Here is a 27380-nt window from a genome sequence, read left to right on the forward strand (position 1 = left end):
TGCCGCATTCAAACACACGTTTGGCGCGATATACACACTCACCAGAATAAAGGAGGAAAACACCCGCGGTGAGTAGAAAGGCTTACAGTTAATAAAGAGTGCTTCCAAATTAGGACAGCACATCCTCTTTAACGTTGTTACATCTGTACACCAACTTTCATTGATATAAAAGCATGTTCCACTGCCTCTCGTTTTCCCCGTTAACTCCGTGATGCGATCCGCTCTGAACAGCTGAAAGCCCGGCAGATGTAACGCGCTGTCCAGAATGGCTTCACTCAGCCAGGTTTCTGTGAAGCACAAGGCAGCGGAGGTTGAAAAGTCCTTGTTTGTGCGGGTGAGGAGATGTAGTTTGTCCAGGTTGTTAGGAAGAGAGCGGAGATTCGCTAAGGGAATTCTTGGCAGCGCTGTTCAAAATCCACACCTACGGAGTTTGACCAGCGCACCGGCTCGTCTCCCTCGCCTGCGTCTCCTGAACAACAAAGCCGCGCCTCCAACTAAAATGTTTAGCAAAACGTCTGAATATTCAAAAACCGGGAAAAGATTGTCTGGTACATGCTGTCGAATGTTCAACAGTTCGTCTCTGGTAAAACTGACTGGAAAAAGATTACTAAACACAGGACAGACAAACAAAAACAACAAAAGAACTGAGGAGCTCCACACCGAGGCGGCCATCCGCGGCAGCATCATGATGATGGCCATCATGATATATTGGATGTAACACAATATGATCACACAGGAAATAGACATATTGTCCCCATTCAGCTTAATTACTGACAAGTGCCATCCCCCATCAATTCAAGTGTGAACACATTTCCCTCTGGTGTTACTGATAGTGCTAGCAGCCTCCGAGACATGGGTTGTGGTCCTGTGTGAACCAGGTAGTTCAGATAAACAATGGTGAGAGTGATTGCACAGATTCTGACCCCAGCCTAGCTGGGATATGTGAAAAAGAAGAATTTCACCGTATATGTGCAAATGTATAATGTGTGATAAATAAAGAAAATTATTAATTAATTATTATTATAATTAAAAATTATTAAAATTATTAATTATTATTATTATTAGATTTCTTTTTTGCTCTAAAGTTAAATTTTTACTCCACTGACGGTTAGGTTTAGGGTTTGGGTTAGGGCATAAGATCAATGAAAAATGCATTCCTGTTGTCCGTAATACAACATTTATATCTAAAAATACAACTTCATTTTTGGCGCCCCTCTGTGGACATTTCACACAGAAACAGGAGCTCACACCTGCTCATAAGTTTAACAACACTTCCAGCTTCGGCTACTGGGGGCAGTGTTTCAAATGGAAATCACAGGCAGATTTCAGCAGCAAAACTTTTGACCTACTATAGCCGAATTCACAGTGTGATCAGTCAGCGTGGCACTATAAAAATCCAATAGTAGTTAGAGACCAAGTGGTTTTCTGGCCAAAAATAATCTGCCATGCCCACCAGCAGTAAGAGCATCACCAGAAGGGCTGCACAATTAATCGAAAAAAAATATAGAGATTACAATTACAGCTGTTGCAATAAACGAATCGTGAAAAGTGCCAATTACAGCATTAAAATTTTGTATTTACATTTTTTTAAATTGTTGAGCATCGTAAACCAATCAGAGACATGTTCATTCAGTACATAAACCTAACAGTAAGTGTGCAACAAATCTATAATGCAAACTATAAAAACATTATTATAAAGTATAATGATATAACAGTGATAATTAAGTGACAATGTTCAAAGCTGGCTTTTGAAGATGTAGCTTACATAAAAAAAAATATCGATTGTAATTTGCTCCACACAAACACACACACACAAAGGAATTTCTATTAATTTAAATTAATCATCGTGATTTTAATATCAAAGGAAATAATGTACAATTATGATTTTTGTCATAATCATGCAGCCCTTATCACCAGTATTATGGCCAGTAAAATGAAAAACACAGTACAAACCAATCTTATAACAGACAATAAAACAACAACCATGTTTCCAGCACAAAACCCTCTGCATGTCTGTTAGTGTCTGTATGTATTTAGCACTTCACAAACACAGACACATGAAGACACATCATAAAGTATTCCACAAGAACGCAAGCAAATAAACCAGACTTACCTGTTCTTACGTCAACTACTCCACACAACAGACTAAACATAACTTAAGAAATAACTGAAGAAATTGTGTGACAGTGCATTCCCTTCTGAAGACTCTTTAATCTAAAGGAGAGTTTAAGCACTTTTCAACAGAGCTCAATTTAACTGTTTAAGTTGTAGTGAAAGGCAACATGGATGTTTTATACTAATAAGATTGTGCAGTTAAATCCATTTCCCATGGAATAAAGCACAATCTCTTCCACATGAATATGAATACTGTATGGAAATGAATTTTACAGAAATCCAGAGGAATTTGAGGAATTGATGATTTACAGTCACTGGCACTCCAAGTTATGTTGTATGTCTTGGCGGCTATAGCATTGATTTTTTAGGGATAAGCTCAAGGGAGGCTCAGTTAAGTACACTAAGCGTTCATTTAACATCTATAAATAAAACAATACGACAGTAGAGCAAACTAATTGCGGCCTGCAAAGAGATGACTGTGTTTGGCATCATGGGAAATATAATTTCAGCTGATAAACGCATAAAAGAAGCATGTGACTATTCAGAATTAGATTTTTTTATTAAGAGGTTATGAGTATCAAGGCAGATAAAGAGGAAGTTATCTCTTCCTTCCTTTTATTGTCTAATCTTCATTACACAACACTGATGCCCTACAATTGGGCCTCAGGTCATGGACATTGTTTGTAAAATAATCATTATCTGATCCCAGTTCACATTATCGATTCAAATTGATTCGATTCCAATTTATCTGGGTAGATTTCAGTTGTAGCTTAAGTTCATTTGACTTACAAATGAAACAGCCTATGTTTTCTTCAAACTAATGCACAGTAAATTATTCAGGAAACCTTCTAAATTGGAACCATATGAAAATAATAATTTTTAGGACTGGGAAATTTAACGTGTTAATTTCTGCGATGAATGTTTTGTGGGGGTTTTTTTATGTGTTAAAATTATGAAATTAATGCGGTATCCGTTTTGTTTTTCTTTCTGAGCCTTCGCAAGATGGGAGAAAGGTGTCTTGAGTTGTTCCTGGCAGGCTGCTCAGCCTTACTGCTCCATATGGTTAGGATTAGGCTGGGGGCAGGGTTAGAGCGTCTGCTGCCTGACAGGAACAAACCCAGGCACTTTTGTACAATGGGCAAAACTTCAATGTTTTATCCCACTTTCTGTGGCTAATATGCATATATTATATATATATATATATATATATATATATATATATATATATATATATATATATATATATATATATTCAGGAGGTACACGCTCGACATGACAGTACATCCTTGCACTGAAATTGATTGTGTGGAGTAGTGCATGTTTCGTTACATGCAACGCATGTCCCGGGGCATTATAAACATGGGAGCGGATTTACTGTACAGAGAATGGAGACTTCGTGTGAACCAGGTGTGCGAGAGATAAGAGCAAGCTGCTGTACCTCTTCATATAGCCTGTAAATGTGCAACTATCATCTGAACTAGTTTCAAAAGCGAAACCGCGAAAGAGAGACCCAGCATGTGTGCAGTAGAGACTGAGAAGGACATGTCCATTCAGTCAGGTATACTTGTGGACACTGACCGGCAGCCAGAGAAAATAACAGTTCTGAGATTTTAAACTTCAGCAAATTAAACTTCGACATTCAGTGTTTTTTATATGCATAGTGTCTAATAATTAATTGCCAATGTACACTTAAGTTTCTCTTGCCAATAAAGACTGATATGAATTGAATCTGCCCATCTGATCATATTATTAAAAAAAAAAAGTCCACTGGAAAACACCAGAAGATTTTGCCCAAACTGTAATTGCATGTCCACTGATTTTATGGCATGTATTCATATACTTGTACAAAGATTAATACCTGTAAAATTGTGTCTAATTAACTCTATCTGCAAAAAAGAAATAAAACCTGAACATTTTAACATGTACATATTTAAATAATTAAAATAAATGATGACTAGCAAATTTATTGCAAGTTCTTTGAGACCAAGTTTAAAGTAAACATATTTATGATTATTTATTTTTTATGTTTGTTGTAATGTATCATGTCCCATAATTTAATCGCGATTAATCACGATTAATTACAGAAAAGTGTGCATTTAATTAGTTAAAAAAAAGTAGCGTTTCCCAGTCGTTTAAAAATCAACTAATTTATTTTACAGATATAATAACTGACACAATCCCAAAACAGCTCTATGGAAACCATTAGTACCCGACCGAAATATTTTACCGATATGCGCAGATATGAAAACTTTTTTCTGAACATATAATGCAGAAAACAATGCTTTAGAATTTGTGTCATTACGTAGTTTGTCCAGCAGAGCGCGCTCCAACTCCATTGTTTACAGAGCTGACTCTGAACTGACTGTGGCTCTGCAGACAGGGCGGAGTTAAGCGGTGCGGATGTGCGGTCTCTTTTCAGTAAGTTGCTAACTAGTTTGTGAAATACATACTGGAAAGTTATTAAACAATGACCCCATCATTTTCCCTTTTCAATATAACTAATATAATGTTAACCGTGTCCCTGACAACCATGTCACTCATGTCTGTTTGCTGTTAGCCAGCTATAGTTTATCAGCTCAGCAGACAACGGTGCGGTGGTGGATTGTGTCTGTTGAGTGTTGATTTCACACTACGCTGTTACCTAGTTGGTGAGACGCAATGCTGGTCCATCTTTTACTCTCTCACTGCTTTCATTGCTTGTCAGCTGAGTGGAAGCTAATGTGCAAACATGTATTCACCAAACTGTTTTGTTCTGGATTTACAGTTTGGTACCCCTTTCAACCGAACAATTCCAGTCGTTGCATTTATAAAAGTTTTATATATATATATATATATATATATATATATATATATATATATACACCATTTATTATTTATATATTTGGTAATAATACATTTTCAAATATACCATCTACTCCAGTTTATACCATCAAACACCCATAATGTGAATTTCCGCCGTGTTTGATTTTCAGCAAAGAGGTCAATTTGTTACATTTAGATCCTCTATTGGTCAAACATCTTTATACAAATATGCAGGTTATCAACTTGACCTTTAGTATGTAGCGAAAGATGAAAATTCTATGCATCCCATGTTCACATGAAAATGAATAGGACATAAATTCTAGCATGATCGCACATTAACATAGCACTACCCCATCCACAAATTCTCTATCGGATTGAGGTCATGGCTTTGTGATGGCCACTCCAATACCTTTACTTTGTTGTCCTTTATTGTCCATTTGGAAGACCCATTTGTGACCGAGCTTTAATTTCCTGGCTGATGTCTTGTGATGTTGCTTCAATATTTCCACATAATTTTTCTTCCTCATGATGCCATTTATTTTGTGAAGTCCCTCCTACAGCAAAGCACCCCCAAAACATGATACTGCCACCCCCATGCTTCACGGTTGGGATGGTGTTCTTTGCAAGCCTCACCCTTTTTCCTCCAAACATAACGATGGCCAAACAGTTCAATATTTGTTTCATTAGACCAGAGGACATTTCTCCAAAAAGTAAGATCTTTGTCCCCATGAGCACCTGCAAACTGTAGTCTGACTTTTTTTTTATGGTGGTTTTGGAGCAGTGGATTCTTCCTTACTGAGCAGCCTTTCAGGTTATGTCGACAAGCACTTGTTTTGGAATTGTGATATAGTCAATTAAAAGTGAAACAATCTGTCTGTAATCAATTGTTGGAAAAATTACTCATTTCATGCACAAAGTAGATATCCAAAACGACTTGCCAAAACTATAGTTTGCTAATATTAAATGTGTGGAGTGGTTAAAAAATGAGTTTTAATGACTTCAACCTAAGTGTATGTAAACTTCTGACTTCAACTGTAGCTCGACTCCACAGTCTACACACCCAATAAAGAGTCACCCACCTCTAATATCACACAGATGTTTATACAGTTGGAGAAAATGAGAAACTATTGAGCAACAGGCTTTGGCTTGCGGACTGTATGGCCTCTAATCATTATATGTAAACATATTGTAAGATAAAATGCTAAATAGCTCAACAAATGAATTGCAAAACGTATCATGCTTAACATCAATTCTTATTTGGGGTTTAGCGCATAATCAAAGAATGTAATATTCCAGTATTTTATTATTTTGGCTGAAACATTTACTGTATTTTTTGCATACAAATCTACTGACAACCTATTAAAAGCATTGAGGTTGTTTTATATGCCTGTAGTCAGTATAGGCAGAGTTTGACATTAACAGTTGTCCGCTTGTCCGGGACAATAACAAAAAATAAATAGACCACTGAACTGAACAAATAAGGATGTCTGTTCAGACAACTAGTCTTATATACTGTATATATATATATATATATATATATAATATGAGAGAGAGAGAGATAGAGATAGATAGATAGATAGATAGATAGATGATACACATGTACAAATACAAATCTGTTATATACAGTGCAAGGGAATGTAATGGCAGAGGAGGTAGGAGATGTTAGATAAATATAAATAGACTAAACTGTGTATTGCACATAGTTATTGCTCAATGGGGCAGTTTTAACTGTTCATGAGATGGAAAGCCTGAGGTAAAAAACTGTTCCTGTGCCTGACGGTTCTGGTGCTCAGTGCTCTGAAGTGCCGGCCAGAAGGCAACAGTTCAAAAAGTTAGTGGGCAGGGTGAGTGGGGTCCAGAGTAGGGATGGGCATCTAAGTAATTACTCAAGTACTCATCAGGTACTCGGGAGAACTATATTGTTGTCTATGTTCATATACTGTATGTAAGACGGATGTCTTTCGCTGCTGCAATACATCTTGTTGTTTCAGTGTCTCACTTGTTCAATATTTCAGGCTGTTCTAAAGTTGTTTGTAACAAAAAAGTACAAAAAACAACATAATAAAAATACAAGTTCATATATTGTCAAAATGCGAAGACCCGCTGGCCAAAATCAATAAATGATTGCAGAGAAAGCGTGTCTCTCTGCTTTTTCCCTGGTTACCGTAATTATAGTAGTATGTGCGCACTGCTGTTTGCATGGCTGACAGAAATGTGTAAAAGCAACAGTGGATGGCTTGACCAGTGTTGCACTGCAGAGTTACCATAACTGTCACGTTTTTTGTTTTTCTTTTTTTTTTCAAGATGAAAATAGTTACTTTAACCAGCCATAAACACTTTTAAAAAGGTGAGAGGCACACCAAAAAAACCTTCGTTCTGTTCCATACAGTAGTGCGCCATCCAGTGTGTGCTTCTCCATCATGTTGAACGTCTAGGTTGTATTGGAGCTACTTGCTGTTATGATTCAGACGCAAAGTATGCTGAACATCAAGACATAATTGTTGTTTATTTCTGAATTTAGTTAAATATCACGTTAGAGATGATCTACATGACCTAAATTATTATCAATAAATCATTATGAAAGAGAAATAATTGGTTGTATAATGTCTGTGTTAATTACAATTAAACACCAAATTCTCTACTTTTCATTTTTGATTTTGAAATAAAGTAATGAAACACATACTTTGATTATTTTGTCTTTTTTATTTCAAATGCATTTTTCAACAAATCATGTTCAAAATTATATTAACATCATTACATTTATATTAATGTGTATTTGCAACACACAACAAAACTAAAACTTTTACATTTTAAAAGGGTGTTCTGGCTATTTCATTTAAATGCCACATTTAACAAATCATGTAAAAATATATTAACATTATGTAGTAGCTATTACAACATTATATTAACATTTACAAATCGATATTTCAAAAATGCATATGCAACGCATAACAAAACAACAACCAGTTTTATAAGTGTGTTCTGTCTATTTAATTTAAACTGCATTTTCAACAAAACTTTATATGCAAAATTAGCATGAGATTGTAATGGTGCTTTTTTAACACAATGAAAACAAGTTCTGACAAATTTAACAAGTTCAATTAATGACTGCTAAAACTTAATAAATCGCGGCCTGCATGTTTTTATTCAAAAAGATCAGTCGGTCTACATGATCAGGTGAGAGCCGAATGCGCAGTCTATTCACAATCAGGCCAGCGATGGAGAACACGGGCTCCGTTGGCACAGATGTGGCAGGAACAGCCAAGTACCACTAGGCAAGGATGTTCAGCTTTTTGAACCTATTATCATTTACCTGCCATCACTGTAAAGGATCCTGGCTTAGGGAGATGCATGGCTCATTGAAGTAGCTCTCTATCTCATTGTCATGTGAACTAACATCACTTGTACCAAAGTCCTCACCAAAAAAAAAAAGAGTGCTGCGCGCTGTTGCTTCTCGGGACTGACAGTCACTGTGTTCAGGATTGATGTCCTTGCAAGCATCTACATCCTCGGGAATGGTGTCACAAAGCTGTTTGAGTTTCTCTTTCACTCTCCGTTGAAGCTCAGGCTCAAGAAACTTGAGATGTTTGTGTCTTGGATCTAATGCTGTGGCGACCAGAGTTAAAGGTAAGTTCTCTGCATCATGGGATTCGACTGTGAGTATGCGCGGTTTGAGAGACTCACACACAGCTGTCTTGAACACTTTTGGAGACACTTTGTTCTGTATATTTACAGGTAAGTGTCTGGTGATGAGGCTGTGTGTGATTGGATACAACAATGAAATGCATACATGTGTCTCACTGCACATTGCAGTTGTGGCACACTTCAGAGACCGGAGCATGCGTGTTAATTCTTGTACGATCTGCCAATGCTCATCTCTCAACTCAAGTGTCCTTGCATCTCCAAGGTCCGTAATATTGCGATCTGACAGAGCAGCTGACACAGCCCATCTCTGTTCAAGAAGCCATTCGAACATGTCACATGTTGCTGTTGTTTTTGCCCAAGCACGGCAAAATGTGACACCAAGCGACTTCTTGCAGCGATCACAAGGCTAACACAACCAGCTTTGAAGCCCTCGTTGATTGCAAGCTGAAGGGTGTGCGCGAAGCAGGGCACTGATTCCCAGAGACTTTGATTTGCAAGAACCATGTTGCTAGTGCTAGCACTTTCTCAGAAGTCAACAGCCACTTTTCTGTTGTACTCTTTAGGTAACTGGCTATGTGTATTGCGGTGTGTCTTTCATTGAAACTGTGTGTCTCTAATACTGCACTGTGAATTTTCCATTCATGTCAGTGTTACATAGGAGTCAGTAGTTAGCGAAGTCCACAAATCAGTAGTAACAGCCACCCTCTCTGGCTTTGACTGACATTCAGTGATGACACACTCCTTTCGTACAAAGCAACGATTCTTGACGTGATGGTCCTGCGCGATGGTACTTCATAGTGGGGCTCGATGTAATGCATTGATTCTTTAAATCCTTCCCACCTGACAACACTTAGGGGCATCAAGTCTTTGGTTATCATTTCAGCTATTAGCTGTGTAATTTTTTCTGCTCTGCGTGCATCGCATGGTTTCCTCGCTGTGGTAAAATGCATTAGTCTCACCTGGATTGCATCTTCTTTTTCACTTGTCATTTTGTGTTTAAATAAGAAGTGATAGCGCATTGTACTTGACAAAGTTATATGACAGCATGGTGCTGCACATCTTGCACTGAACTGTATTTTTGTCTAATTTATTAAAGTGATTCCAAACCTCATTGCTTGCTTTCGAAGCCATTGTTTCATATTTCGCTCCAGCTTTCACATCTGTGGGCAACGGTCCCAACTCTGACCAATCAGATGCAAAGTACCACCCAAAACACTACCGTAACCAATCACAAAAATGGAAGATAAAACCTTATAAAAGGAAGAAGAAAAAAACAACTGCATGATCATAGAAGAGATTCCGAGTCCTTGAGTACTCATGCCCATCCCTAGTCCAGAGTGATTTTTCCAGCCCTTTTCCTCACTCTGGAAGTGTGTAGTTCTTGAAGGGAGGGCACGGGGCAAACAGTAATCCGCTCAGCAGTCCGAACTGTCCTTTGTATGTCCGATTTTGTAGCTGAATCAAACCAGACAGTTATAGAAGTGCAGAGGACAGACTCAATGACTGCTGAGTAGAACTGTATCAGCAGCGCCTGTGCTGCTCAGAATGGTGAACAGGGTTAATGTTGGGGTGTTCCTCCTAAAGTCCACTATCATCTGTTCTGAGTGTGTTCAGCTCCAGGTTGTTTTGATTGCACCAGACAGCAAGCTGTTCGGCCTCTCTTCTGTATGCAGACTCATCGTCATCCTGGATGAGACCGATGACAGTAGTGTCATTTGCAAACTTCAGGAGCTTGGGGGTCCTTGGTGGTGCAGTCATTTGTATACAAGGAGAAGAGCAGTGGGGAGAGCACGCATCCCTGAGGGGCAGCAGTGCTGATCGTACAGGTGTTGGAAGTGAATTTTCCCATTCTCACTAGCTGCTGCCTGTCCGTCAGAAAGCTGGTGATCCACTGACAGACAGAGATGGGAACAGAGAGTTGGTTTAATTTAGTCCGGAGAATAGCTGGGATGATGGTGTTGAAAGCCGAACTGAAGTCCACAAAAAGGATCCTTGCATGTGTCCCTGGTCTTTCCAGATGTTGCAGAATATGATGCAATCCCAAAATCCCTAAATTCTGAAGGTTTTTAGAAGAATATTTCAGCTCTGTATGTCCTAACAATGCAAGCGAATGGTGGCCAGAACTTTGAAGCACATAAAGGCAGCATAAAAGAGTAATCCATAAAACTCCAGTGGTTTAATCCTTCTGAAGCAATCCAAACAGTTATGGGTGAGAAAAGAACAAAATTGTTTCACTATACATTTTGCCATTGCAGTCCAAGCATGATAGTGCATGACGCATCTGCAGAGCACTAGATGGCGCTATAGGAAGTGTAATCGAGCTTGAAATCATGATCGCCGAGGAGACAGCTGTCAAGATATATAGTGAAAAAGGAGTTACATTTTGGTCTGTTTTCACCCAAAACTGATTGTATCGCTTCAGAAGACATAGATTAAACAACTGGAGTCTTATGGATTACTTTATGCTGACTTTATGTGCTTTTTGGAGCTTCAAAGTTTTGGCCACCATTCACACGCATTGTATGGACCTACAGAGCTGAAATATTCTTCTAAATATTTTCATTTGTGTTCTGCAGAAGAAAATCATACACATCTGGGATGGCATTGTAGGTGCAGTGAGGTCCAGTTCATAATTATATTATAATCGGGGACTAAAAACAAAATAGAACAAAATAAAAGAACGGTTAATAGCCTTCTTTTTAAAATGACAATACTCTGTGCTAAGGGGTGGGTGAAATACCAATTGCAGTGTTGCCAGATCTCGAAAGAGAAACAAGCCCAAAATAAGCCACTTGCTTCACCAAAATAAGCAATTAAATTGTTTCTTGTGAAATCATAACAAGTATACAGTTAATTAACAGTTAAGTATAATTTCAATTACAGATCTGCTTCTGAGTCAAAACCCAACAGCACCAAATCTGTAGAAGAGTGAAGACTTGTAAACAACTGAAAAACATTATTTTTACCTCTAATAATGTTTTCCTTGTGTCTGGATTAGCCATACATGTACAGTATATGTAGTAATTATACATAGTTGTTAACCCTTTCATATGTACCATCACACAGGCTGCGCTGGTCAAGTGTCTGTAATTTATATTCGCTCAAACAGTTACTCTAGTCTTTTAAACCACAGAATACGTTTATTTTATATACATACATCCAACTCGTCACTAAAGTTCCACGATAAAAGTTTACAGCTCTTATACACACAGGCAATACATCAAACGCGATCTTCCTCTGATGCATGCTGCCATTTGTTTATATTAGTAGCGGTTGTCATTCGTCAAACAAACAGCTACTCAAATAGTATTTTCAAGCACATAATATGTTTATTTTCTGTAACAAACAGCCTAATTGTCACCAACATACAATAACAGTTCACAGCTTGTATATGCAGTCATCATTTCTAAATGCGATCTTTCCATGCACGCAGCCACGTCTACTTATTAGGTGCAGATGCGGTATTCATTCACATAAACAGCAACTCAAACAGTCTTTTCAGGCATATAATACGTTTGTTTTCTGAAAAAGACAGCCAAACTATCACAAAAGCACCACGATAACAGTTTAAAACTTGTATACTCACAGTGAAAACATGCTGATTGAGCGTGATTATCCGATGCACGCAGCCAAGTCTGTTTATATTAACGCATGTCACACACACACACACAATGTCTGAGAAGTCAAACAGTGCATAGGCAAACCATACTGCTGATATTATTTGTTCATTTAAATGTTTTTACAGCTATAAAAACAAATAAAACAAATACAGTACAGTAGACATAACCCATTAGTTCACATGTTTACTATATTACATACAAGATTTTGTTTTTATTATTATTTTAATAAAATCAGAAATAAAATAAATAAATAAATAAATACTCGTCTACACTCTGCCCACCTTTACTGGCTGTGCAGTGTCATGTGCAAAAATACAAAAAAATTTTAAATAGGGAATTTAGACCCTACACATGAAAAGGTTAAAAGTTATTTATTCACAGAATGCGACATCCACAATGGGCAATTATGTAAAGAAATGTGTGATGCAGCAGTTTCTTTCAAAGCACATGATTCATTATTCGGGCAACATGAAGTGTAATTCCAAAAATTTACTGTGATAAACCCTTTGGGTTTTTGTTTCATAAAAAAATTATTGGAACGAAATTAACCGGTTATAACCAGTTGCCAGCATTTAAAAATAACATTTTACTCTGGAAAAAATTGAAAATCACTTTGTTCCCGTTTTCGGTTACATTCTGCAAAAAACTGCGTTCGTTTTCAGTTTTCATTCCTTGGACCGTTTTTAGTCTCTAATTATAATATTCCATATAATAATAACAATAATAGATGAAGTTATTGTTTACAAACAAACAATTGTTCTGGCACACCCGGGTTCTTTTGGCCCCCTATCAAAAGAATTAATTTCAATGGGTGCTTCACTGAAATTGAGCTGAAAATGCCCAAAAAGTGCTGTTTGTGGGTTGAAGCACCCCGTTTCCTACATATTATTGGAGATTTGGGCTTCTTTAAATTTCTAGCAGGAACATTCGATAGGAAAAACTCAGCATTTTATATAATTTATGATATTTCACAGATCATCTTTTTTGTTAACGTGTCTGCTGTAATAAAACCCAATTGCCCCACAGCTGCTATTGGTATACTTTTCACAAAGCAATTGCAAATGGCATGATATGAGACTAAATATGATCTAATGATGATCTTATAAGACAGTTTTGTAAGATGTAACAAAATGAGGATGTGAATTCATCAGTCTGTTACATAAAGGTCTATTGAACCAAGCTAAAACTTGCTTTGTATATAGTTCTGAAATAAAACCAACACATATTTCTTACTGTAAACCATACACCGATCAGCCACAACATTAAAACCACCTGCCTAATATCGTGTAGGTCCCCCTTGTGGTGCTAAAACAGCTCTGACCCGTCGAGGCATGGACTCCACAAGACCTCTGAAGGTGTCCTGTGGTATCTGGCACCAAGATGTTAGCAGCAGGTCCTTTAAGTCCTGTAAGTTGCGAGGTGGGGCCTCCATGGATCGGACTTGTTGGTCCAGCACATCCCAAAGATGCTCAGTCGGATTGATATCTGGGGAATTTGGAGGCCAAGTCAACACCTTGAACTCTTTGTCATGTTACTCAAACCATTCCTGAACAATTTTTGCAGTGTGGCAGGGCGCATTATCCTGCTGAAAGAGGCCACTGCCATCAGGGAATACTGTTACCATGAAGGGGTGTACGTGGTCTGCGACAATCTTTAGGTAGGTGGTACGTGTCAAATTAACATCCACATGAATGCCAGGACCCAAGGTTTCCCAGCAGATCATTGCCCAGAGCATCACACTGTCTCCGCCGGCCTGTCTTCTTTCCATAGTGCATCCTGCTGCCATCTCTTCCCCAGGTAAATGACACACACTCACCCGGCCGTCGACATGATCTAAAAGAAAATGTGATTCATCAGACCAGGCCACCTTCTTCCATTGCTCCATGGTCCAGTTCCGATGCTCACGTGCCCATAGTAGGTGTTGGCAGTGGATGTGGTCAGCATGGGCACTCTGACCGGTCTGCAGCTATGAAGCCCCATACGCAGCAAGCTGTGATACACTATGTGTTCTGACACCTTTCTATCATAACCAGCATTAAGTTTTTCATTAATTTGTACTACAGCAGCTCTTCTGTGGGATCGGACCAGATGGGCTAGCCTTCGCTCCCCACGAGCATCTATGAGCCTTGGGCGGCCATGACACTGTCGCCGGTTCACCGGTTGTTCTTCCTTGGACCATTTTTTGTACTAAACACTGCATACCGGGAACACCCCACATGACCTTCCGTTTTGGAGATGCTCTGACCCAGTTGTCTAGCCATCACAATTTGGCCCTTGTCGAAGTCGCTCAGATCCTTACGCTTGGCCATTTTGATTGCTTCCAACACATGAAATTCAAGAACTGACTGTTCACTTGCTGCCTAATATATCCCGCCCCTCGACAGGTGCCACTGTTACGCGATAATCAATGTTATTCACGTCACCTGTTGGTGGTTTTAATGGTGTGGCTCATCAGTGTAGATATCCATTTATAATCACTTTTATTAATATTAACAAACATTATGTAATATTTAAAAGATTATTAAAACTGCACTGCCCATAATCACCATTGAAATCTGCTGACTCACAAGCTCTCGAATTAATTCGATTCCAATTCATTTGGGAAAGTTTCAGTCATAATGTCCAATGTGCTTTGTGTTTTTCATCATTTTTCATGTTTTTGTTTTCAAGCATGATTTGTATTTACATTTATTTGTAGAACACTTGTTAAAACTACTGCATCTTTCTGAACAGAGTAAAAAACTTTAAACGTTTGACAGTTCAATCAAATAATGAGTGAACAAGACATTTCAAATGCCTATAATTATACTTCACACAGGAAATGGAAGGCAAAGTTGAGCAGTTTTGCTTTGTGGCGTGCAGTATTTCACACAGTGTGCTCTGTTGCATTCTGCACATTCTGGCATATGTATAGGCCATCTGGGTATTCCATGCATACAATGTGTGTACTGCACATGTACACACACTGCATGCTAAAGAAATAGCCTAGTATGAATAGTATGGTAGTATGCAATACGAAACCACATTCGACTCCGGTGTTAATAGTTACACGTATATTTGGCTTTCCTGTGCATGCACAAACCCTTTCAACAATAGCGCAATCATGCCAAGCAACCCAATTTGGATGCAACTGTTGCAACGTTGGCAGCATTTTGGGTTTTTAATTATGTTCACTGTTAAACATTATGTCATTTCTGCGAAGATATGTAAAATAATAATAATAACAAAATGCCGTTTCAGTAAGTGAGTCCGACCTTTGGGCTTTGAGACAGTCAAGTAATACAGGCCAACTATAACTCATTTCATTTCAAGAGCAAAATACAGTCAAATACAATAAAAACTTATTATCACACCTAAATAAAAGTTTGCAAATGGGAAGCATGCATTATTAGCTACACTCGCAGCTATAAGTTCAGCTGCAACAACAACAGTGCACCGTGCTGGATAGAAATCCTATTTTAATGACATTGCAGATAATATAAGCATGGATATCATAACGTAACCATTATAATTTCATGTATATATCATCTTATTAAAAGCCTTCAGGAAGGGCTATAAAGAGACTGAAAGTGCAACAACATCCGCTTGCAAAAACACCTCAAACATGATCTAGCCGTTATGACATGTCGTCAAGTGTATGAGCACAAGAGCACAAGTAAACACCAGCACGTACAGTACTGTACAGCTATACCGGATCTATACAGAGTACACTTGGATCCCGATGTTTAACACGGGCACGTTTTGAACCACAGCAATGTCGTTTCATTTCGCACAGCTGTAAAAAAACAGAGTAAATAATGTCTTACCTCGAAGCTGGCACACGGAATTGTATATGTCCTGTATTAAATATCCATGTACTGTGAATGTTTGCTGCTTTGATCGGGCAGACGTGGCCTGAAATGACCCAGCAGAACAGATCAAGTCCAACATGGACCCGGAGAGAAAACGAGGAACCCGCTGCAGCGCTCTCATCTCATCGCTATAGGGCATCAGAGAGCACTTGACGTCTGGCCAATGATGTTTTAACCCTTTACAGTGGTGTACCATAAATAAATAAATAAATTATACACGTATTTGGACACTTAAAAGATGTTGAAATAGATTTTGTATTATTATTATCGAATACAGGGAATCAATTGTCCCTATTACCTGGCAGAGATTAGGCTGCTACAGTATGAAAGCTAGATCACGTGTAGGAATAAAAATAAATAAATAAATAAAAGAGGACTTTTTGTCTGTATAGTTTCGCTTATAGAAGGCTTTTTAAAGGGATAGTTCACCCTAAAATAAACATTCTCTCATCATTTACTCACCCTCATGCCATCCCAGATGTATGACTTTCTTTCTTCTGCAGAACACAAATGAAGATTTTTAGAAGAATATCTCAGCTTTGTCAGTCGAGGGTCTAAAATTGAAAAGCTCCAGAAATCACATAAAGGCAGCACAAAAGTAATCCATAAACTCCAGTGGTTAAATCCATATCTTCTGAAGTGATATGATAGATGTGGGTGAGAAAAAGATCAATATTTAAGTCCTTTGTTACTATAAATCTCCTCTTTCACTTTTAATTTCTTCTTATTGCCACCTACTGGGCAGGGAGGAGAATTTATAGTAATAAAGGACTTAAATGTTGATCTCTTTCTCACCCAGACCTATAATAATCGCTTCTGAATAAATAGATTTAACCACCGGAGTCTAATGGATTACTTTTATGCTGCCTTTATGTGCTTTTGGAGATTCAAATATTTGGTCACCATTCACTTGCATTGTATGGACCTACAGAGCTGAAATATTCTTCTAAAAATCTTCATTTGTGTTCTGCAGAAGAAAGAAAGTCATACACATCTGGGACGGCATGAGGGTGAGTAAATGATAAGAGAATTTTCAATTTTGGGTGATTTATTCCTTAAAGCTTTTCTTTTTCATTATTCAAATTCTTCCATTATTTCTAGTGCTACACCATTTACTACACTATATTCTGCCTCATTCTTGGGATTTGGTAATATTTCAGTGCCACAGACTTTTTAAAGTGGTGGTTCACTAAAATAAAATGTTACAAACTTTTTACAAGATGTTGATATATCCATTATAATTCATTAAAATAACTGCTGCATTAAAATATTCTTTATCGTAAAAGAATGTCTTCTTTCTGTCTTATACCAAGCATTTCTAATGTCCCTGAGGCACTTAGAAAATAAGTGAAACGCCTAGAAAATAATTGATAAAATGTGCACATTGTCTATAATTATGCTATTAACGTAAACATTTATTTGTGTTCCTTTGCTGAGAAATATATTTCACCCAAAAATGCATGATTATATATATATATATATATATATATATATATATATATATATATATATATATATAAACCAGGCTATAAAGTTTTTTTTCCCTCAGTCTGAACTCAGTCCTGTCACACCAACCATTTAAAAATGTTTTGGTTCCACCCAGATGTGACATTATTAACCAGAAGTGGCATCATTCAGCTTTCTTTATAACAGCATGGAGCAAAAACAGGTTTGGAATATCATTATTTGCATTTCAGTCAGATGGGTATCATCAAGCTCAACAACTCAACCCCGTCACATGGAATTGAGATATTAAATCAGTACTTTTCAAAATGATATTTTAATCATTTAAATATACAGTACTGTGCAAAATGTTTAAGCACTGTGAAAAATTTTGCATAGTGAGAATGTCTTCAAAAATAATGCCATACATAGTTTTCATTTTTCAATTAACAACATACAAAGTACAGTAAACAAAAAAACAAACATACAAACAAACAAACAAAAAAGCTAAATCAATATTTGGTGTGACAACCTTTGCTTTCAAAACATTGCCTTCAAAAGTTTTTCTTGGTTGTTCACAGATAGATTGTTTCAGGCTTCTTGGAAAACTCGCCATTATTTCTATTCAATTCTGTTTGCAAAGGGAATGTTAAAATCTAAAATGGATATTTCCTACTGATACACTAAAAGCAGCATATATAAAATAACCCTTTTAAGACTGTTTTTGTGAAAATATAAGAATTTTGCACAGTTTATTAATTCATTAATTTTATGCATGCTATGTGGTCTTCTGTCCTACACCAAGGGACAAGTGGCCATTTTGAGCAGAAAAAAAAATATAACAACCCTGTCACGCAACACCCTGCCACATTTCTTCAATCTCAACCTGTGATGGGGTTGAGTTATTCACCACATTTATGAATACTGTAGCAAAAATATGGAATAGTTAAAGTATTATACATTACCAATTCTATATATTTACTTGAATGAAACATGGTGTTTAAAATATGTGGGTGCAAGTAGCCTTGTGGTTGGAGAGCTGTGACAGGGTTGAGACGAGAGAGTGACAATATTGGATAATTAAAATGGAAACACAATTAAAGATTTATACTTCATCACTTGAAAATGAGAAAACTGTCATAAACGTTATATTTGTAGCCATGAAATTGGTATGAGAGACACATTAGCAGAAGGTAGCTGTTTATTTTATAACCAGTGTTGTGTAGAATCATTTTCAAATCACTTCCATTATGACTGTGATGGGGTTGAGAAAATAAGGAGCAGGGGCAGATCTAGAACTTTTTTCAAGGGGGTTGCATAAAAGCTATGAGGGGTGGCAACACCAAAGCAAACTCCCATGCATATTTTTTATTTTTTTATTTTTTTATGGACTAAGATATCAAGCTTCATTGCAACAAGAAGTAATTTTATAATTCACTATCAAATTACAAATGTCCATGAATTTACGATACAATTGCATTTCCACAGAGGACCCCCTTGTAACCATTTTGCTACTCATTTGCAAACATTAAAATATGCATTTTGTTTAAGGAATTATATTTGTTTACATTAAAGGCCTTTTTGTTTTGCTTTATTTTATTTGCATTCTTACATGACAATGAAAAATAAACAGCAAAAATCTCCAGAGCACCAAGACATTGTCTATTAAACACATCAACAAAGTCCAAGCACTCAAATAAATGTTTCTCATAATATAGTAACTTAATCTCTACATCTGCCATTATCTTGGATATTGTTAGTCATTAAATAAATACATAAATCACCAATCTAATTCAGAACATGACTGATTGGTCTAGTGGGAACATATTTGTCTTTAGTTTTTAGAATGTCAGTGGATGTACTAAATATCATGAGTGGTGAGAATTTTGCTTGCCGATTCCACTGGAAAGGAGCACTTTCCTGACAAAAGCTGTTTCAAAAAGTGGTGAAGACATACATTTCCCACCCATCTCCACCCATAGCTGAGGCCTATGTATCTAACAGTCATTCAGTGAAGACTTGGAAACAACTAAACATTTTCCCTTTACCTATATTTTTCTATGTATCTGTCCATGTTGTCATTATTGTTGTGAATGAGGAAATAAGCCCAAAACATGCAACCCTGCGAGTGCACAAACACTGTGCACGTGCTGCAGTAGGAAGTACGTGATTGGCCACTGCTGCGATCAGTCACACGATTGGTCTGCTGTGGTCACTTATGCATTCCATTTGGTTAGAGCTGAGGCAGTTCAGCATAAATAAACCTGTACATAATGTCAACATCAATTATAATATATTAACATTTATATTTTATACATTGGGATACCAAATTCTGGGGTGGCAATGCTTTTTCTTAGGGTGGCAGTAGCCACCCCATGCCACCCCGGTAGATCCGCCCCTGAAAAAGAGTCCAAATCAGAAAAAATAGGAAATCATAAAAGGGCTTTCATGCCTGAGGAGGGAAAATATAATTTGTTGAAGGTTTAATTTGTGCCTAATGTGGAGTATTCAGACAATTAATCAAATGTATTTAAAAAAAAAAATAACAGTTTCAACTGAAAATATTACTGAATTCCAGGAATGATCCTGTTGTCTCAAAAAAAAAAAAAAAGAAAAAAAAAAAAGTCTGCTACCATGGTATTGCAATGTTTTTTTTTAGAAATGCCATAATACTGTTTTTTGACATGGTACTCTTTGAAGTAGGTCTAAACTGGAGTGAAAATTCATATTCCACGAATATGGTGGCCTAATCAATGAGTATGCTATTACCATGGAAACGTCACAATGTTTTTTTTCTTTTTCTTGTCTCATCACTCGTTGTACCTTCTCACTCATCTCTCTCTTTCCTTATCTCATCCTGTCATCTCTGCTGCTTCTACTCTGACTTCACCCTCTTTGTACAACTGACATTTTCACTTAAATTCTTTTCATATTCATATACCGTTATTCATAATATAATTAATAATATAATTTTAACTCTGCCATTAACATTTAGGACCTTATAATACTATTATAATACCTTATAATACTCATAATACTAACCAAGGTACAATGATGGCATGTGATGGTAATACAATGGTACTGAATGATTACCATGGTACATGTCCAAAAATGGTAAAATCATGTTGCATTTTTGTAAGTGATTTGCCTAATGGGTTATTTAAACAGACAGCTCCTTCCATTTATGTCAATATTCTACAAAAGACATAGATACATTGAATATTATTTCTATATACACAAAAAAACAAAAAACAAACAAACATGACCGCATTTGTGAGACATTTTTTAAACTCATAGTCAATGGGGCCGTATAGTATTTAAAAGAAAGAAAGAAAGAAAGAAAGAAAATACAAAAACTGTGTCTTTGTGCTTATGAAATATGGTAATGAAATGAGGTACAATGATATACGGTAGAGTCTAATGTCAAAATTAAATACAAACAGGGCATTAGCCTACTGTCATGGTTTTATGTGTTTTTGTTCATGTTTTGTGTTAATGTCTTTTATTTTGGAAGTCAAGTCAAGTCAAGTCAGTCGTTTGGTTTTCACGCTTCTAGTAATAAACTGCACTTGGGTTCTACACTTCATCATCATCGTCTGCCTGTCATTGCCAGCATCATTACTGAACACCTGACCGCAGAATGAACCCAGCAGTTCAGCTTCTTCATTTATATCAGGGGAATTGTCACCTGGAGGAATACGTAGAGGACTTCTGTGCTCTGGCCTGCAGGGTCAACTTTAATAAGATTGCCCTCAAGGACTGTTTCCGTTTTGGACTGAATGAGAGGGTCTCCTCCCTGATGCCTGACGGTCGGAGTACCTACAGCCTGACTCAGTATATCGACCTTGCCCTACTGATAAGTGGTTCACTGTTCACTGTGGGGGAGGTGGATAATGAACCAGAGTCCCACGTCACGACCACCAAGCCAGAGTCCCACGTCACAACCGCCAAGCCAACATCCCACATCATGGCCGATGAGCCAGCGTCCCACGTCATGGTCGCCGAGCTTGCGCCACCTTCTGCCCCGGATCCTGAGTCTGCTCCATACCATGTCACAGCCACGCCTCGGCCTGCTCCATGCCATGTCACAGCCAAGCCAGTGTTTGCTCCATGCCATGTCACAGCCAAGCCAGAGTCTGCTCCATGCCATGTCACAGCCACGCCAGAGTCTGCTCCATGCCATGTTACAGCCATGCCAGAGTCAGCTCCATGCCATGTCACAGCCACACCAGAGTCAGCTCCATGCCATGTCACAGCCACGCCTCGGCCTGCTCCATGCCATGTCACAGCCATGCCTGAGTCTGCTCCATGCCATGTCAGAGCCACGCCTGAGTCTGCTCCATGCCATGTCACAGCCACGCCTCAGTCTACTCCATGCCATGTCACAGCCACACCTCAGTCTGCTCCATGCCATGTCACAACCATGCCAGAGTCAGCTCCGTGCCATGTTACAGCCATGCCAGAGTCAGCTCCATGCCATGTCACAGCCACGCCTGAGTCTGCTCCATGCCATGTCACAGCCACGCCTGAGTCTGCTCCATGCCATGTCACAGCCACTCCTGAGTCTGCTCCATGCCATGTCACAGCCACGCCTCAGTCTACTCCATGCCATGTCACAGCCATGCCTTTGCTCCATGTTCCAGGCCCGCCTCTGCTCCACAGTCCAGCGCTCACACCTGCCACGGCCATCGAGTCAGCATCCACACCTACCACAGGATCCAACCTACCATGTTACCATGTCATGCCATGTAACCACGTCAAGTCACCACGGTCCCCCCCCCCCAGCTCCCTCTTGAACTCTATGTTTTTGGTTTGGGGCGTCAGGAGCTGCCCCTAGTTGGGGGGGGGGGTATGTGATGGTTTTATGTGTTTTGTGTTTGACTAATGTGACAACTTAGTCCCGCTGTCCACATATGTGGACATCGATTTTTAGGAAAACTATTTGCTCTACATTTGTTTATATTAATTAATTAATTAAATATATATATAAAAAGAAACATCCCTTTTTCAGGACACTGTATTTTAAAGATAATTTTGTAAAAATCCAAATAACTTTACAGATCTTTATTGTAAAGGGTTTAAACAATGTTTTCCATGCTTGTTCAATGAACCATAAACAATTAATGAACATGCACCTGTGGAACGGTCATTAAGACATTAACAGCTTACAGACAGTAGGCAATTAAGGTCACAGTTATAAAAACTTAGGACACTAAAGAGACCTTTCTACTGACTCTGAAAAACACCAAAAAAAAGATGTCCAGGGTCTCTGCTCATCTGCGTGAACATGCCTTAGGCTTGCTGCATGGAGGCATGAGGACTGCAGATGTGGCCAGGGCAATAAATTGCAATGTCCGTACTGTGAGATGCCTAAGACAGCACTTCAGGGAGACAGGAAGGACAGCTGATCGTCCTTGCAGTGGCAGACCACATGTAGCAACACCTGCACAGGATCAGTACAGCCGAATATCACACCTGCGGGACAGGTACAGGATGGCAACAACAACTGCCCGAGTTACACCAGGAACGCACAATCCCTCCATCAGTGCTCAGACTGTCCACAATAGGCTGAGAGAGGCTGGACTGAGGGCTTGTAGGCCTGTTGTAATGCAGATCCTTACCAGACATCATTGGCAACAACGTCACCTATGGGCACAAACCCACCTTCGCTGGACCAGACAGGACTGGCAAAAAGTGCTCTTCACTGACAAGTCGCAGTTTTGTCTCACCAGGGGTGATGTTCGGACTCGCATTTATTTTAGAAGGAATGAGCATTACACAGAGGCCTGTAGTCTGGAGTGGGATCAATTTGGAGGTGGAGGGTCCGTCATGGTCTGGGGCGGTGTGTCACAGCATCATCGGACTGAGCTTGTTGTCACTACAGGCAATCTCAACGCTGTGCATTACAGGGAAGACATCCTCCTCCCTCATGTGGTACCCTTCCTGCTCATCCTGATATGACCCTCCAGCATGACAATGCCACCAGCCATACTGCTCATTCTGTGCGTGATTTCCTGCAAGACAGGAATGTCAGTGTTCTGCCATGGCCAGCGAAGAGCCCGGATCTCATTCCCATTGAGCACGTCTGGGACCTGTTGGATCGGAGGGTGAGGGCTAGGGCTATTCCCCCCAGAAATGTCTGGGAACTTGCAAGTGCCTTGGTAGAGGAGTGGGGTAACATCTCACAGCAAGAACTGGAAATCTGGTGCAGTCCATGAGGAGGAGATGCACTGCAGTACTTAATGCAGCTGGTGGTCACACCAGATACTGACTGTTATTTTTTATTTTGACCCACCCTTTGTTCAGGGACACATTATTCCATTTCTGTTAGTCACATATCTGTGAAACTTGTTCAGTTTATGTCTTAGTTGTTGAATATTTTTATGTTCATGCTAAGTTTGCTGAAAATAAAAGCAGTTGAAAGTGAGAGGACGTTTCTTTTTTTGCTGAGTTTATTTGCTTGTTTATTAGGTGCTACTAGTTACAAATCAAAAAGGGACATTGTAAATGTACACAGCAGTCATGCTTGTCTTTAGAAACAACTCTTAAACATTATGGACATAATTGTTATTAACAATTTTGATTGATTCCATGCAGCAAATCAAATAGACAGAAAATGCAGAATCAAACCACATGAAATCATAACTTTTCCCACCTGAACATTTTTTAGGATCCTAGCCCACACCCCCTCCCCCAATGTCAAGTTTAGATCTTCCATAATATTTTGAGAGAATTCAAAGTTCCATCCCCCAGACTCTGAATTAGCAGGGAGTAATACACTGATGCCTCATGACCCTTCCCAAAGCAGCAATCACCATTCCCAGAGTATCCGCCGCTTTAGGGGGGTGCGTGCCACTCCCAAAAACAGAGTAGGTGGCGAAGCTGTAAATACTTATAAAACTGAGATCTGGGAATGCCAAAATGTTGAACCAAATTTTCAAAAGGTCTTAATACTCCACCCTCATATAGGTCACCAAGTGCATTAACCCCCTCACAATCCAATCTGACCAACAGAAAGGCGACTTATTAATACATAGTTTAGGGTTCAGCCATATGCTCGAGGCTACCTTTAAATAAATATCCGAATTAAACACTCTGGACACTTTTGTCCATATCGAGTGCAAATGCAAAATAACGGGGTGAGACTTAACCTCTCCGGCTAGTTTGATCGAAAGGCTTTGCAGTGGCGAGATAGGGGCAAGTACTTCCTTTTCGATACAAAACCAGGGAGGGGCTGTCTCAGGTCGAAGCGACCAATGAGCCAAATGTCTAAGACCAAATGCATAATAAAAATAAAAACTCTTGGGTAGGCCTAACCCACCATTGTCAATCGGCCTATGTAACTTAATGAAATTTAACCTGGGACGCTTACCATTCCAAATAAAGGACTTCGCTATGCTATCAAATTGCTTGAAATAAGAGAGGGGTACATCTACAGGGAGAGACTGTAACAGGTAGTTGAATTTTGGAATACAATTCATTTTAATAACATTAACCTTCCCAGTCATCGATAAATGGAATGAAGCCCATCTGTCCACATCATTCGAAAACCTCTTTATTAAGGGATCAAAATTAACTCTGACTAAATCAGACAAATTTGCTGGGAATAAAATTCCCAAATACTTAATTCCCTGTTTCCTCCACTGGAAGGCGCCTGGCTGAAAAGCCTTTACCGGACAGTACGCTGTCAAAGCCAAAGCTTCGGATTTAGACCAATTGACTTTGTATCCTGAGAACTTGGAAAAGGAATTAATAATTCTGTGGAGGCAAGGCAAAGATCTAGTAGGGTCGGAGACGAATAATAAAATATCATCTGTGTAAAGCAGAAGCTTATGTGCCACACCTCCCGCAATCACCCCTGGAAAATCATCCTCCTTTCTTATCTGCTAATGGTTCCAGGGCAAGGCAGAACAATAATGGGGAAAGAGGACAACCCTGCCGGGTGCCCCTATCCAGAGTAAAAAAATCTGAAATTAATCCGTTTGTTTGTACCGCCGCTACAGGATGTCTATAAAGTAGCTTAATCCAACCAATAACAGTATTCCCGAACCCATACATTTCCAAAAACGTAAAAATATAATCCCATTCTACCATATCAAACGCCTTTTCGACGTCAAGTGAGATGGCAGCGACCGGAGTCTGATCATTTCGCTACTGACCACATGATATTGATGAGACACCTAATGTTATCAGAAGAGCTACGGCCCCAAATAAACCCCACCTGATCTATATGTATAAGTGATGTCATAACTTTACTTAATCGATTAGCCATTATTATGTCTAACTGATACATTAAGGCACCAACTATATTATTTATTTTTCTCTATATGTGGCAACACCTCTAAACTCACCAGAGCGTGATCCAAGACTAAAATGTTTCCAATTGAGCAATCAACAACAGATGAAATGAGGGATTTGGATATAAAAAAGAAATATATTCTAGAAAATAATCATATGGACTGATGAAAAAAATTTATAGTCTCTACCAGATGGGTTCAAAAGTCTCCAAATATCTGTAAGACCAAGATTTTTACACATCCTGTGAAGCGTCAATGTTGCTCTAGGGGGTTTACACACTTTTGCTTCACTATGATCAAGGACTGAGTCCATCAAAAGATTAAAGTCTCCTCCCAAAATTAAATCATTAGGGGTGCCAGCGACTTGCTTGACATTTTGATATAATAGAAAAAAAAAATTGTGTGCCAAAAACAAAATTATGAAGACCACATTTCAACATTAATGCAACAATAAAACCCCGAACTTCCCCCCAAACAAAACAAACAGAAAAAAGAAAAACGTGTGCATTAACCACACGCACGAAAGTGCCAACCGGCATCAATCCCTTTAAACTCAAAGAGTCCATGTACGCCTACGAGAGCCCCCGCGACAACTTTGCCATCGGATTGCTCAATTTTGCCTCACAAATTTGTAAGGCTAAATTACATAACATCAAATATTTTGTAAAACAAACCCCAGCCAATAGGCAGAATAAACACAAAGAACGTGTAGACTCATTCACAGAACTGTCTCGAAGGTGTGTTCCTTCACAAAACAAATTCCAGCTGATATAAAGCCGTTCATTTTCCTCGGACAGACAAACAAATCTTCAGTGAGCCAGCTGATGAGTGCAGCAGATGACGTAATCATTCTAATGTCCCACGAAAATACTCCACAAATCATACTCCAGCCAACAGGAGGCATAAGCACAAGGAACTGACAGATTCATCCATAACTGTCCCGAAGTAGTGTTATTTAACAAAACAAGCTCCAACCGCAAGGCAGAACCAGCACAAAAGGAAACGAAACACACATCCTGGTTCCTCGGATGGTCAAGAGTCAGTTCACTCAGAGGCCGCATAAAAGTATGTTCCATGATTTACACAGTCCGCCAACTTTATAAAAGACATCCTTTGTGTGGGCATGTTGATATTTTGTGGTCATCCGTAGTGTCTATTCTCAATCTGCCTGGGAACTTCATTGTAAAAGTGATCTTCCTTCAATGCAAAAGTTTCTTTAAGAAAAAGTGTTAATCCACAAAACAAAACAAACTCCAGCCACTTGGCGGAGCCAATGCAAAAAGAAAAAAAATGGTGCCCAGCTTCCTCCGAAAGCCAGAGTATGTACAGTGAGTCAATCCACTCACAAGAAAAACACCCAGTGGTTACTCACCCATTGTTTCAATAAAAGACATTGCCTGATTGGGACATTTTGCTGCCGTCCTTGGTGTTTATTCTCAGTCTGGCCGGAAACATCAGAGCAAAAATGATCTTCCGCTGATGTAAGAGTTTCTTGCATTCCTTAAACCGATCGCATTTCTCTCTTGTCGAGTTCGCAAAGTCCGGGAACAAGAAAATATTGTAATTCTTCCAAGAAATCTTTCTTTTTCTCCTCGCCTGGCGCAACA

At 38.8% G+C, this 27380-nt stretch overlaps 1 protein-coding gene across 3 annotated transcripts in view; it reads right to left on the reverse strand.

Moving 5' to 3' along the window:
• thrb (thyroid hormone receptor beta) overlaps positions 1-16149 on the reverse strand; it is a 219338-nt gene extending 203189 nt beyond the window's left edge. For all 3 annotated transcript variants that reach the window (XM_051663222.1, XM_051663219.1, XM_051663220.1), the window contains exon 1: positions 15989-16149. The gene's annotated coding sequence lies outside the window, so the exon portion shown is untranslated. The remainder of the gene's footprint in view (positions 1-15988) is intronic.
• Positions 16150-27380: the final 11231 nt, after the last annotated feature.

Source organism: Myxocyprinus asiaticus, chromosome 30 (assembly GCF_019703515.2).
Source record: "Myxocyprinus asiaticus isolate MX2 ecotype Aquarium Trade chromosome 30, UBuf_Myxa_2, whole genome shotgun sequence".
NCBI classification, from domain to species: Eukaryota; Metazoa; Chordata; class Actinopteri; order Cypriniformes; family Catostomidae; genus Myxocyprinus; species Myxocyprinus asiaticus.